At 53.3% G+C, this 8,454-nt stretch overlaps 1 protein-coding gene across 4 annotated transcripts in view; it reads left to right on the top strand.

Annotated features, from left to right (window-relative positions):
• The first annotated feature begins 222 nt into the window (after window positions 1-222).
• Ep400 (E1A binding protein p400) overlaps window positions 223-8,454 on the top strand; it is a 94,558-nt gene continuing 86,326 nt past the window's right edge. For all 4 annotated transcript variants that reach the window (XM_026409635.2, XM_026409634.2, XM_026409632.2 and 1 more), the window contains exon 1: window positions 223-297. The gene's annotated coding sequence lies outside the window, so the exon portion shown is untranslated. The remainder of the gene's footprint in view (window positions 298-8,454) is intronic.

The raw sequence follows: 8,454 nt of genomic DNA, 5'->3' as shown, positions 1-8,454 counted from the left end.
GCGAGGCTGTGGCCACGCCCCGGCCCTCCCCGAAGCCTCGGGTGCTCGCCCGAGCCCGCCGGCCTCTCTAGCCCGCCGCCGCCGTCTCTCTAGCCCGCCGTCCTCGCCGTCCTGCGCCACCGCGCGGTGGGGAGTGGCGAGGCGGGCCGGGCGCCGCGCGTCCCTCCCGCTTGCCGTAGCCGCCGCGCCGTCGCGCCGCCGCTTCCTGCGTTCGCAGACCCGGATGCGTCGAGCGGCTGCGGCGCGCTCAAGCCTTCTTCGGTCTGGACGCTGTGCTTCGCAGCCCCGTGGCCCACGGTGAGCTGGAGGCCGCGACCGGGCGGGCGGGGAGCCGGTCGGCAGCTATCTGGGCGGCCGCCGTGGGCCCCGCCGCCCGCGTCGCGTCTGGAGCAGGCCGCGGCAGCGCTTTGTCGCGGGCGGGCGGGGCCGAGGGCCGAGAGGCAGGGGGCGACCTGTGGGCCTGGGCCGCGGCGCGTCATCTGTGCCCAAGGAGGGCCGGGTCGGAGTCCTGTGTGCCCGCGCCGAGTTGTGCGGGCCCTGCGCTGTGTGGTTCTGGCGCTGTGCGGGCCCGGCGCTGTGAGGGCCTGGCGCTGTGCGGTCCTTGGGGCTATGCGGTCTCGGCGCTGTGCGGGCCCTGGCTATGCGGTCCCCGGCGCTTTGCGGTCCTTGGGGCTGTGCGGGCCCGGGGCTCTGCGGGTCTGGCGCTGTACGATTCCGGCGCTGTGCGATTCCAGCGCTCTGCGGTCCTCGGGCTTTGCGGGTCTGGCGCTATGCGGTCCTGGCGCTGTGCGGCCGTGGGTCTGGCGCTGTGCAGCGGTGTCTGGCGCTGTGCAGCCCTAGGGCTACGCGGTGCTCGGGCTCTGCGGGTCTGGCTTAGCGCAGCCTTGGGGCTATGCGGTCCTCGGGCTGTGCGTCTCTGCGACCCTGTGCTGGGCTGGCTGCTGGTGGCGGCTAGCTTCGTGGCCCTGCGCAGTGTAGTTGCCCGAGTATGAAGCCTCCAAGCGTTCTGCCAGAGGTCCCTGAGCCCCCGAGTCTGCGCTCCCTTCGCGGTTCCCTTGTTCTCTAGGGCCAGCTTCAGTGGATACTTTTGGTTTCCTGTTGACCCCCACGTCCTTTTTCAGCTGCTGATAGGTCCCAGCTCACCCTGCCTTGTCCAGCTTGTGGGTCCTGGGAAGCTCTGCCCCATCCCTCTGCTGTGTTCTCACAGAAGGTGGTCTCATCCTGTGCATGACTGTGGATTACGACTGCGTTACGGTGTCACTCTGTCTTGAGTGTGAGGTCAGGCTGGATCTCGCATCTCATGCCTGCCTCTTTTGCAGTCCTTTCATTTCAGACATAGCTTTAGAACTCCTTGGAGGGGCCAAGGCTGTGGCTCAGTGGTGGACTAGCATGCAGAGGCCTTGGTCCCATGCCTGGCACCAAAAACAGACAAAAGCCCCTGATAATGTTTGTTTTCTTGGGCTAAATTTGGTCCCACAGAACTTTGCCTGTTGCTCTCAAAAGGGAAGCTCTACAGTTTGCCCTGGGCAGCAAGTAGTTGATGTTTTCACAGTGGAAGTCCAATCCTGTACTTGTCTGCTCAGAACCCTCAGTGGTTTCTCATCTCCCTTAGAAATGAGCTGGTATCCTTGAAATATTTTGTGAAATGCTTTGTACCACCCCTGTGGCCGACCCCTGCTCCTTGTCCCTGGCTCAGGATCTGGGACCTTGGGTCCCAGCATAGCCATGAGCCTATCACCCAGTAAGTTCTCTTTTCAGAACTCCACTTGAGAGAGGCCTTCCTGGGCCTCCCTGCTGGCAGTGGCTTGTCTGCCCCCATATAGGGTCCTGCCTTCCCATCACCTTGACCAGCTGACACCTGTGGCTCTGTTGATTGCCTGATTTGCCCTGTGGAAGCAGGAACTGTGCCTTGTTCAGTCATGTCCTCAGTGTGTCAGACTGTCTCTGACATGGTAAGCCCTCAGTGAGTGTCTGTTGGCTAAGTCACTTGGTGGAAGCTGTTTCTTAAAACAGGTGGATCAGTGAGGATGTTATTAACAAGGCAGCACTGTGTGTAGTCTTGATGTACTATTGACCCTGAGTAAGAGTGGGGTCTTGAGCGTTGGGGGAGGGGGTCAGGAGTGCAGGAGGGTCTGGCTCCAGGGCCTGGGGCCTCGAGTCCATTCCTGCAGATGGGCCTTGGTGTTGACTCCAGGTGGACGATCAAATTTGTCCTGTGTGCAGGTCTCCTGCTTTCGCTGCCCTCTCAGCTTCAGCTTCATGTTTTAGGGTTGTCTTTTTTTGGTGGTGGTACTGAGGATCAACCCTAGGGTTTTCTGCCACTGAGCTACACCCTACCTCTTTTGATTTTGGCTGATCTTGAACTTGTGATCTTCCTGCCTCAGCCTCCTGAATGGCTGGGATCCCAGATGTGGCCACCATGCCCAGCTTGTTTTAGGAACGTTCCAGATGCTGTGTGGACACATTTTCATCTTTTTTTCTTTCCCCTTCAGTACTGGGGATTGAACCCGAGGCCTCCCACAAGCCAGGCAAGTGATCTACCACTGAACTACATTCCCAGCTTCTGGGAAGAAATCTTTCCTTCTCTGTTATAGCTTAGCCTCCAAGGCCCATGCTATAAGTAGGCCATTTGACTCCCACTGAGGTTCCACATTTGTTCCAGTGCAGATGTCACTGTGGCAGGTGCCAGGTGCCAGGCACTGCTTTGTGCCCTGCATGGCGTGCAGCTTGTGGGAGAGCCAGCTGAGCTTCTTGGCTACTTTTTACTGGTGGAAGTACAATGACTGAGTCCCTGGCTTCGCTTGGGGAGCCTGGCCCTGCTCTGCAGTCACAGGTGGAGGGCCTTTGGGGTTGGAACCCTGGCCCGCGGTGTTTTCTTCTGGATCCAGCATCCTTGGCCTACAACTTCAGCCCTATCCCTCTCCATGGGTTCTGCTTTATTTCTCATCAATGGAAATGTTTATCTTGTTGCATTGTTATGTGGTAAAAATACAATGTGAAAATCATTGATGTTGGAATAGAAGGAAAGATCTTTGCATGCCCCACTTTGCCATCTTGGTTGTGTTCAGAAACATTTATACATAGCCAAATTGATTTTCTGGTATTGAGTTCTGAGAATTTTGGCAAGTATTGTATAATTTCATGATAATCGGGTTCAGAACCCTCCTCAGGTTGTCACTAGTAGTTTGGTTCTCCCTCTGTCTTTCGGCTACCCTTGCCTGAATGCTAAGCGAGGGTCCAGGGTTGGGGGCCTCTGGTGCCTGACTTCCTCCTTGGAGCACAGGACCTGGGCAGCATCCAGGTGTATGTGCCCAGCCACCTGTTTTCTTCTGTTGCCAAGTAGGACCCTGCCTGGTCTGATGGGACAAATGGACATTTGGATAGGACATTGGGTTGCTTCCAGCTGTTCTTTGATTCCAGTTTTTCAGTTTTTTAAAATTTTATATATACCTTTATTTTTGTGTGCTACTGAGGATTGAACTCAGTGCTGCAAGGTGTTCACACTGTGTAGAATCCACAGAGCCGCTAGAGTTCCTTTTTGCTCCCTCTCCCTGCTTGCCCTCCTGGAGCCCCCGGTTTGGTGTTTCTAGCTTTCTTTCTGTGTACATATCAGATTGTGCGTCCTTGATGAGGGCAATACCTCACAAGAGAGTGGCAATTGGTTCTGGGGAGAGGGGCAAAAAAATTTTAAGAGCTTATAGGGGCTCCAGAGGGTCTTGGCAAGTACATGGTATAACTGTGCCATTAAAATCCCATGGGAGGGCTGGGCGTGGTGGTGCACTCCTCTCATCCCAGTGGCTTGGGAGGTAGAGGCAGGTGGATCAAGGCCAACCTCAGCAACTTAGTGAGACCTTGTCTCTAAATAAAATATTTTTTTTTTAAATAGAGAGAGAGAGAGAGAGAGAGAGAGAGAGAGAGAGAGAGAGAATTTTTTTTTTAATATTTATTTTCTAGTTCTCGGCGGACACAACATCTTTGTTGGTATGTGGTGCTGAGGATCGAACCCGGGCCGCACGCATACCAGGCGAGCGCGCTACCGCTTGAGCCACATCCCCAGTCCCTCTAAATAAAATATTTTTTAAAAGGGCAGAGATGTGGCTCCGTGGTTAAACATCCTTGGGTTCAATCTTTGGTACAAAAAAAAAAATTCATGAGAGGGGGAAAAACTTTTTCTTCTTTTTTTGGCACTGGGAATTGAGCCCAGAGGTACTTTACCACGAAGCCACCACTGAGCCATATCTCTCTCCCTTTTTAAAAATTTTTTATTTTGAGACAGGATCTTGCTAAGTTGCTTAGAGCCTAACTAACTTGCTTAGGCTGGCCTTGAATTTGCAGTTGTTCTGCCTCAGCCTCCTGAGTAACTAGGCATGTACCACCTTGCCCAGCTAGGGGAAAAACTCCTAAGAACCTCCTTTAGGGGGTAGTGGGGAGAAGAGATTGAGGAAGAGCAGCTGGTAATGTGGTGGGTGTGGGATGCTGCTGGGTGTTCTGGAGCCCTCTTCAGTTTCCTCAGTCTCTCTCTGGAGCTGAGAGAATCTTCCTGGTTTGGAAGAGGGGCGATGGTCCCTCAGGTGAGGGACCTGCTGCCATCCCTGCCTGTTTTTGTAGTGCTGGGGATGGAACCCAAGACCTTGCCCATGGTAGGTAAGTGCTGTGTCACTGAGTCACACCCAGATCCTCTCGTGGTTTTAGATTTTGACCCTTGCCATTAGTTAACTTAGAAGAGACACTGGAGACCTGGGTCCGGGCTTTCCTGCTGTCCACTGCAGCACCAGCAGGTCAGTTCTTAGAGATGACAAATAGAATAGCTACGCGTGGATGTTGCGTGAACAACTCTGTACTTGTTACACAGCCTCTGGTGTTACCATCTCACACAGAAACTATTTTTCCTGTCAAGTTCTTTTTATGAGAAATTTAAAAAGACACAGAGAAGGTGCTTTGCAGCCAACTGCGCACACTGCCTGCCCTCCAGATGCTCAGAGCCCCCTCCACCCCAGGCCTCGCTGTCTCTAGCACCGCTGCTGCATGGCAGCAGGGAAGGCATCATTTGAACAGGTACAGGCATTGCTGGCATTTTGGTTGCTCCATTCTGGTGTCCATGCCAGTGCTCGGGGGAGTGTGGAGATGGCTTGCAGCTCCCTGGAGCAGAAGGCAGAGTGTTCTGTGCAGGCTTCTGAAGGATGAGGGTGTTTGTGGGGGAGGGAGAGGATTTGTGTGGCCCACCTGGGACTCCGGGGGTGCCCTGGCTGCACTGCTCTGCCTGTGAGAGATGGAGACACAGGTGCCGCCAGCACCAGCCCCGCCCAGGAGACCTGCCAGGAGCTCCCCCTCACTCTGCCTTCCTTGACTGTGCACCTGGCATCTGTCAGGACTGTAAGCCAGACCTGCCGGTGTCATCTCCTTTGGTTTCTAGTGATGCAAGTGTGTCTGTTCATGGCTCAGTTTGTAGAGTTGTTAAAATCAGGAGAGTTAAAACTGAGTTGAAATTGATGATCTTGGAAATGCAGATCAAAACGACAGCGAGGAATCATCTCATCTAGAATGGCTTGACTGAAGACAGAAAGGAATTGCTGGGGAGCCAGGCGTAGGGGCCATGCCTGAGAGCCCGGCCACTTGGGAGGCTGGGCAGGAGGATCGCAGGTTCAATGCTACTTGGGCAACTTAGCCAGACCCTGTGTCAGAATGAAAAAATCAGAAGGACTGGGCATGGTGGCACAGGCCTGTAATCCCAGTGGCTTGGGAGGCTGAGACAGGAGAATCATGAGTTCAAAGCCAGCCTCAGCAATGGTGAGGCATTAAGCAACTCAGTTGAGACCCTGTCTCTAAACAAAATCCAAAAGAGGGCTGGGGGTGTTGCTCAGTAGTTGAGTGCCCCCGAGTTCAATCCCGGGTACCACACACACACAAAAAAAAGAAGGGCTAGGGGTGTGGCTCAGTGATTAGGAGCCTATGGGTTCAATCTCTGGTATCAAGAAAAAGGAAACTTCAGCGAGCATGTGGAGAAAAGGGAACTCCGGTACTCTGTGGATGGGAATGTACATAAGTACAGCCATTTTGGCAAACAGTGTACAGGTTTCTCAAGAAATGAAAAAAGGAACTAATTACATAACCCAGCGTCTCATCCAAAGAAGAGAAAGCATCCCAAGGGGACACAGACAGCCGGTCTCCTGTGGCTCTGTTGGTAGTAGTCAGGGTAAGGCCTAACCTAGGTGCCTGTTGGGGTGAACTCACAGAGAGTGTGTGCACATGGAGTGCTCACTTGGAGAGAATGGCACTGGGAGTGGTCCTGTGGTTGAGCTCCTGCCTGCAGGTGCACAAAGCATGCACACAGAGTCTGATAAAGAGGTGGGTGCACCCAGGGACGTCTGTTAAGTAAAGTCAGAGACGTGGAAAGACGTGCTGCAGCCCTTCCTTATTGGTGGCATCTAAGAGTTGGTCTCACAGAGGTGGATGATAGAACAGTGGCGACTAGAGCCTGGGAAGTGGATGGCGGGTTAGAGAGGCTGGGTAGCTGCGCAGAGATGCGGTGAGACAGGAGGGGTGAGGTCTCCTACTCTGTGGCACACTGCTACACATCCCAGGGCCCCAACACACAGACACGGTGAGTGTCTCAGGACACAGAAATTGTGGTACTGGATTATTGCACTGCTCTGTAATAATACGTAAGAGTAGTACGTATACTATGTGCCAGTTTTTAAAAACCGTGTTAAAATTAGAAACATAGTGTTTAAAAAGGCTTTGCTGTTGGTGGTATTCTGCTACCCGTTGGAGTACCTGTACCTTATTTCCTGAATTCTGCTGGGGATGGAACCCAGGATCCTGCATGTGGGAGGCAAGCAGGTTGCCCTGAGCTAGGACCTCAGGCCTTTTTACTGAGACCAGCAAACAAACAAACATCTGCTTAGAAGAGAATGTTCAAGCTTGTCATGGAGAAGAGCAGTGCAAGTGGTGGCATCCATGGCATGTGCCCACTGGATGTGTTTTGGGGTTGTGAACCCCATGAACGCTCTGCATCTGCCCACCTTGCTTCCCATGCCTGCCTTCAGCAGCAGGAGCAGCTCACGTGCCAGTTGTGATTCCATGTCTTGTTTCCTGGTCTAGGGAGATACTCATTTTAGTTTGTGTTGCTTTTTTTTGTTTTTGTTTTTGATGTTAAGTCTTTTGAAACCAGGGATCTGCACATGCTAGGCAAGGGCTCTATCACTGACTGAGCTACATCCCCAGAGCTTTTTTGAGACAAGACCTGGTAAGTTGCTGAGGTTGGCTTCAAACTTGTGATCCTCCTGCCTCAGCCTCCTGAGGCTGTGGGATTACAGATGTGTACTGCTGCTTGTTTACTTTTGTTAGTGGGAAGTTTGAGCATTCTCTTCTAAGCTGTTAAATAGATGCTTAGCAGTGATTTCCTTAAGGTGAAAAGGGCTTTTGTTTGTCTTGTGGGGGAGGAAGGATGACCGTGCAGCTCAGCTCAGGGTGACAGAAACCCCGAGAAGGCAGGGAGCTGGGTGAGAAGTCTCAGTGAGGACAGGCTATGCTGGTGCCAGGTAGTGCCTTCAGGTTTCAGATCTCCTCCTGTGCCTCTCTTGAAAGCTTGTTTTTAGGGCAGGAACTGGCTGGGCCCCAACAGCAGCTGCCCACTGGGTGTGGGGCACTGTTGTGCATCTGCCCTGGGACCCTGGCTCTGAGCTGGCTACAGTTGCCATTGTGGGTTCCCTTGCACCAGCATTTCTCCTGCGCCTAGTGCTTGGTTTTTGTTTCCTCTAGTCCCCTCCTATCCCCTCAGACACTGTGTCCTGGTCTCCCCTGCTCTTCCTCTCCTCTGTCCTGAAGACTGACCTTTACTACTGTCTCTCTTAGGTGTCAAGCCTCTCGGAGAGCTTGCAGGTCTTCTGCAGGGGTCCACAGCGGGAGGGGTTCCTACAGCCAGCTAGCTTGCTTGCTTGCCTCCTTCCTTCCTTTCTTCCCTTTTTTTTCTGGTCTTCAGAAATGGTCTAAGGCCATTTCTACCTTCTGCTCCAGGATTTCATTTCTGTCTCTTTATCTCCTTTTTCTCTCTTTCTTTGTCTTTCCCCTCTTCCTCCAGTACTGAGGATTGAAGCAAGGGGTGCTCTACCACTGAGCCACATCCCCATCCCTTTTTATTTTTTGAGATAGGTTCTCACTAAGTTGCCTAGACAGGCCTCAAACTTGAGATTCTCCTTCCTTAGCCTCGAGAGTTGCTGGGCTTATGGGTGTGCACATTGTGTAGGGTGTCTGCATGGGGGCTGACGCAGGAGAGGGCTCTAGATTTCCCAAGAGAGCATCTACAGTCCTGGAAGCTGACCCGGCAGGTGAGGAGTGGAAGCTCTCCTTTGGTGATTGAAGGCTGTGTGTCTTTCTCAGTCTGCTGGGCAGTAGAGCAGGGAGCTCTGCCTTAGGTAAGAGCCAAGGGAAGGACCAGCACAGCTGGAAAAGGGC

Source organism: Urocitellus parryii, chromosome 3 (assembly GCF_045843805.1).
Source record: "Urocitellus parryii isolate mUroPar1 chromosome 3, mUroPar1.hap1, whole genome shotgun sequence".
NCBI lineage: Eukaryota > Metazoa > Chordata > Mammalia > Rodentia > Sciuridae > Urocitellus > Urocitellus parryii.
Note: the sequence above shows the minus strand (reverse complement) of the source record. Positions and strands in the feature narration are given on the sequence as shown.